The sequence below is a fragment of the Triticum urartu genome, chromosome 6A, assembly GCF_056163025.1.
Source record: "Triticum urartu cultivar PI428250 chromosome 6A, HENAU_Tu73, whole genome shotgun sequence".
NCBI classification, from domain to species: domain Eukaryota; kingdom Viridiplantae; phylum Streptophyta; class Magnoliopsida; order Poales; family Poaceae; genus Triticum; species Triticum urartu.
In genome coordinates, this window is record NC_141878.1 from 516,962,354 (window position 1) to 516,968,724 (window position 6,371).

Below are 6,371 nucleotides of genomic sequence, written 5' to 3' on the forward strand. Positions count from 1 at the left end.
CGCAGCCCCAAAATTTTAAGAAACGACAGCTTAGGTTTTTCTAAACCATAGTTCATACGGTGTTGTCTCAACGGAATTGCGTGGTGCTCTATTTAAAGTGTTCGCGGTTGTCTCTAATGCCTAACCCATAAACGATAGTGGTAATTCTATAGGAGACATCATGGTATGCACCATATCCAATAGGGTGCAGTTATGATGTTCGGACACACCATCACACTATGGTGTTCCAGGCGGTATTAGTTGTGAAACAATTTCCACAATGTCTTAATTGTGTGCCAAACTCGTAACTTAGATATTCATCTCTATGATCATATCATAGACATTTTATCCTCTTGTCACGACGATCTTCAACTTCACTATGAAATTACTTAAACCTTTCAATAATTCAGACTTGTGTTTCATCAAGTAAATATACTCAACATCTACTCAAATCATTTGTGAAGTAAGAACATAACGATATCCACTGCGTGCCTCAGCGCTCATTGGACTGCACACATCAAAATGTATTACTTCCAACAAGTTGCTTTCTTGTTCCATCTCACTGAGAACGAGGCCTTTCAGTCATCTTGCCCATGTGGTATGATTTGCATATCTCAAGTGATTCAAAATCAAGTGAGTCCAAACGATCCATCTGTATGGAGTTTCTTCATGCATATATACCAATGGACATGGTTCGCATGTCTCAATCTTTTCAAAAACGAGTGAGTTCAAAGATCCATCAACATGGAGCTTCTTCATGCGTTTTATACCAACATGACTCAAATGGCAGTGCCACAAGTATGTGGTACTATCATTACTATCTTATATCTTTTGCCATGAACATGTGTATCACTACGATCGAGATTCAATAAACCATTCATTTTAGGTGCAAGACCATTGAAGGTATTATTCAAATAAACAGAGTAACCATTATTCTCCTTAAATGAATAACCGTATTGCGATAAACATAATCCAATCATGTCTATGCTCAACGCAAACACCAAATAACAATTATTTAGGTTTAACACTAATCCCGATGGTAGAGGGAGCGTGCGATGTTTGATCACATCAACCTTGGAAACACTTCCAACACATATCGTCATCCCACCTTTAGCTAGTCTCCGCAGCCTTTTATTTCGAGTTACTAACACTTAGCAACCGAACCGGTATTTATTACCCTGGTGCTACTAGGAGTACTAGTAAAGTACACAATAATATAACATATATTCAAAATACTTCTATCGACCTTGCTAGCCTTCTCATCTACCAAGTATCTAGGGTAGTTTTGCTTCAGTGACCGTTCCCCTCATTACATAAGCACTTAGTCTCGGGTTTGGGTTCAACCTTGGGTTTCTTCACTAGAGCAAAAACTGATTTGCCATTTCATGAAGTATCCCTTCTTTCCCTTGCCCTTCTTGAAACTAGTGGTTTAACCATCAACAATTGATGCTCCTACTTGATTTCTACTTTCGCGGTGTCAAACATCGCGAGTTGCTCAAGGATCATCATGTCTATCCCTGATATGTTATAGTTCATCACGAAGCTCTAATAGCTTGGTGGCAGTGACTATGGAGAACCATCACTATCTCATCTCGAAGATTAACTCCCACTCGATTCAAGCGATTGTAGTACTCAGACAATCTGAGCACATGCTCAATGATTGAGCTTTTCTCCCTTAGTTTGCAGGCTTAAGAAACTTGTCAGAGGTCTCTTACCTCTTGACGTGGGCACTAGTCTGAAATCCCAATTTCAGTCTTTGGAACATCTCATATGTTTTGCGACGTTTCAAAAACATCTTTGGTGCCACAATTCTAAACCGTTAGCATTACGCATTGAACTATCATGTAGTCATCAAAATGTGTATGTCAGATGTTTCCCAACATCTACAGACGACTCTCGAGGTTCAGCACACCGAGCGGTGCATTAAGGACATAAGCCTTCTGCGCAACAATGAGGATAATCCTCAGTTGACGGACCCATTCCGCATAATTTCTACTATCAACTTTCAACTATTTTTTTCTCTAGGAACATATCTTAAACAGTAGAACTAAAGTGTAAGCTATGCCATAATTTGCATAGACCTTTTGACTATGTTCATGATAATTAAGTTCATTTGATTATTTAATGAACTCCCTCTTAGATAGACATCCCTCTAGTCATCTAAGTGATACATGATCCGAGTCAACTAGGCCGTGTCCGATCATCACGTGAGACGGACTAGTCATCATCGGTGAACATCTTCATGTTGATCGTATCTACTATACGACTCATGTTCGACCTTTCGGTCTCTTGTGTTCCGAGGCCATGTCTGTACATGCTAGGCTCGTCAAGTCAACCTAAGTGTTTCGCATGTATAAATCTGGCTTACACCCGTTGTATGCGAACGTTAGAATCTATCACACCCGATCATCACGTGGTGCTTCGAAACAACGAACCTCCGCAACGGTGCACAGTTAGGGGGAACACTTTCTTGAAATTTTAGCGAGGGATCATCTTATTTATGCTACTGTCGTTCTAAGCAAATAAGATGTAAACATGACAAACATCACATGAAAATCATAAAGTGACATGATATGGCCAATATCATCTTGCGCCTTTTGATCTCCATCTTCGAGGCGCGGCATGATCACCTTCTTCACCGGCATGACACCATGATCTCCATCATCGTGTCTTCATGAAGTTGTCTCGCCAACTATTACTTCTACCACTATGGCTAACGGTTAGCAATAAAGTAAAGTAATTACATGGCGTTTTTCATTGACACGCAGGTCATACAATAAATCAAGACAACTCCTATGGCTCCCGCCGGTTGTCATACTCATCGACATGCAACTCGTGATTCCTATTACAAGAACATGATAAATATCATACATCACATATATCATTCATCACATCCTTTTGGCCATATCACATCACATAGCATACCCTGCAAAAACAAGTTAGACGTCCTCTAATTGTTGTTCCATGTTTTACGTGGCTGCTATGGGTTTCTAGCAAAAACATTTCTTACCTATGCAAAACCACAATGGTGATATGCCAATTGCTATTTACCCTTCATAAGGACCCTTTTCATCGAATCCAATCCGACTAAAGTGGGAGAGACAGACACCCGCCAGCCACCTTATGCATCAAGTGCATGTCAGTCGGTGGAACCAGTCTCACGTAAGTGTACGTGTAAGGTCGGTCCGGGCCGCTTCATCCCACAATGCCGCCAGATCAATATAATACTAGTAACAGTAAGCAAATTGAACAAACCATCACCCACAACTGCTTTGTGTTCTACTCGTGCATAGAATCTACGCATAGACCTAGCTCCGATACCACTTTTGGGGAATGTAGCAATAATTCAAAAATTTCCTACGTGTCACCAAGATCAATCTAGGAGATACTAGCAATGAGAGAGAGGGAGTGCATCTTCATACCCTTGAAGATCACTAAGCGGAAGCGTTGCAAGAACGCGGTTGGTGGAGTCGTACACGCAGCGATTCAGATCGCGGTCGATTCCGATCTAAGCGCCGAACAACGGCGCCTCCGCGTTAAACACACGTGCAGCCCGAGGACGTCTCCTCCTTCTTGATCTAGCAAGGGGAGAGGAGAAGTTGAGGGAGAACTTCGACAGCAGGATGGCGTGGTGGTGATGGAGCTCGTGGTTCTCCACAGGGCTTCGCCAAGCGCTACAGAGGAGGAGGAGGTGTAGGAGAGGGGGAGGGGCTGCGCCAGGGAAGGGGTCTTGGTCTTCTGGCAGCCCTCCCACCCCACTATTTATAGGAGAAGGGGAGAGGGGGCCGGCCCCTTCAGATCCCATCTAGGGGAGGGACGTCGGCCAGGGAGGGAACCCTAGATGGGTTTTGGGCGCCCCCACCCCTAGGAGACTTGCCCCCCCCAAGCAAGGAGGGGAGGCTGCCCAAGGGGAGGCGCCCCCACCTCTCCTGGTTACATGAGATGGGGTGGGAGGGGCGCACAGCCCCTTAGTGGGCTGGTGTGCCCCTTCCCCTTGGCCCATAAGGCCCCCCAACACTTGTCGGGCCCTTCGAAACCCCTTTCAGACATGCTGGTCGTCACCCGGTACCCCCGGAACAATTCCGGACTCCAATACCCTTCGTCCAATATATCGATCTTCACCTTTGGACAATTCCAAAACTCCTCGTCACGTCCAGGATCTCATCCGGGACTCCGAACAACCTTCGGTAACCACATACTATTTCCCATAACAACTCTAGCGTCACAGAACCTTAAGTGTGTAGACCCTACGGGTTCGGGAACCATGCAGACATGACCGAGACATCTCTTCGGCCAATAACCAATAGCGGGATCTGGACACCCATATTGGCTCCCACATGTTCCACGATGATCTCATCGGATGAACCACGATGTCAGGGATTCAATCAATCCTGTATACAATTCCCTTTATCAATCGGTATGTTACTTGCCCGAGATTCGATCGTCGGTATCCCAATACCTCGTTCAATCTCGTTACCGGCAAGTCACTTTACTCATTCTGTAACGCATGATCCTGTGGCTAACTCCTTAGTCACATTGAGCTCATTATGATGATGCATTACCGAGTGGGCCCAGAGATACCTCTCCGTCATACGAGTGACAAATCCCAGTCTCCATTCGTGCCAACCCAACAGACACTTTCAGAGATACCTGTAGTGCACCTTTATAGTCACCCAGTTATGTCGTGACGTTTGGAACACCCAAAGCATTCCTACGGTATCCGGGAGCTGCACAATCTCATGGTCTAAGGAAATGATACTTTACATTAGAAAAGCTTTAGCAAACGAACTACACGATCGTGTGCTACGCTTAAGATTGGGTCTTGTCCATCACATCATTCTCCTAATGATGTGATCCCATTATCAATGACATCCAATGTACATGGTCAGGAAACCATGACCATCTATTGATCAACGAGCTAGTCAACTAGAGGCTTACTAGGGACATGTTGTGGTCTATGTATTCACACATGTATTACGGTTTCCGGTTAATACAATGCGAAATCTGGTTCTTTTGGGGTTATAGTCGATGGTTCTCTTTCTTAGTTCCATCTCTACTGCAAAACTGCACATGAGAGTTTCTTCTCATCATAGCATGAACAATAGACAATTATCATGAACAAGGAAATACAATAATAACCATTTTACTATTGCCTCTAGGGCATATTTCCAACAGTCTCCCACTTGCACTAGAGTCAATAATCTAGTTCACATCACTATGTGATTGTAATGAATCCAACACCCATGGGGTTTGTTCATATCTTGCTTGTGAGAGAGGTTTATTAGTCAATGGGTCTGAACCTTTCAGATCCATGTGTGCTTTACAAATCTCTATGTCATCTTGTAGATGCAGCTACGACGCGCTACTTGGAGCTATTCCAAATAACTGCTCTACTATACGAATCCGGTTTACTACTCAGAGTCATCCGGATTAGTGTCAAAGTTTGCATCGATGTAACCCTTTATGACGAACTCTTTTACCACCTCCATAATCGAGAAAATTCCTTAGTCCACTAGTTACTAAGGATAAGTTCGACCGCTGTCATGTGATCCGTTCCTGGATCACTCTTGTACCCCTTGACTGACTCATGGCAAGGCACACTTCAGGTGCGGTACACAACATAGCATACTGTAGAGCCTACGTCTAAAGCATAGGGGACGACTTTCGTCCTTTCTCTCTCTTCTGTCGTGGTCAGGTCTTGAGTCTTACTCAATACTCACACCTTGTAACACAGCCAAGAATTCCTTCTTTGTTGATCTATTTTGAACTCCTTCAAAATCTTGTCACGGTATGTATTCATTTGAAAGTACTATTAAGCATTTTTGATCTATCCTTATAGATCTTGATGCTCAATGTTCAAGTAGCTTAATCCAGGTTTTCCATTGAAAAAAACTTTTCAAATAACCCTGTATGCTTTCCAGAAATTCTACATCATTTCTGATCAACAATATGTTAACAACATATACTCATCAAAAAATTCTATAGTGCTCCCACTCACTTCTTTGGAAATACAAGTTTCTCATCAACTTTGTATAAACCCAAAATCTTTGATCATCTCATCAAAGCGTACATTCCAACTCCGAGATGCTTACTCCAGTCCTTAGAAGGATTGCTGGAGCTTTGCATACTTGTTAGCATCTTTCAGGATTGACCAAACCTTCTGGTTGTATCGCATACAACCTTTCCTCAAGAAAATCGTCGAGGAAACAATGTTTTGACATCCTATCTGCAAGATTTCATAAATAATGCAGTAACCGCTAACATAATTCCAACAGACTCTTAGCATCTCTACGAGTGAGAAAGTCTCATCGTAGTCAACTCCTTGAACTTGTCGGAAAACATTTTAACGACAATTCGAGCTTTCTTAATGGTGACACTTACCATCATTGTCC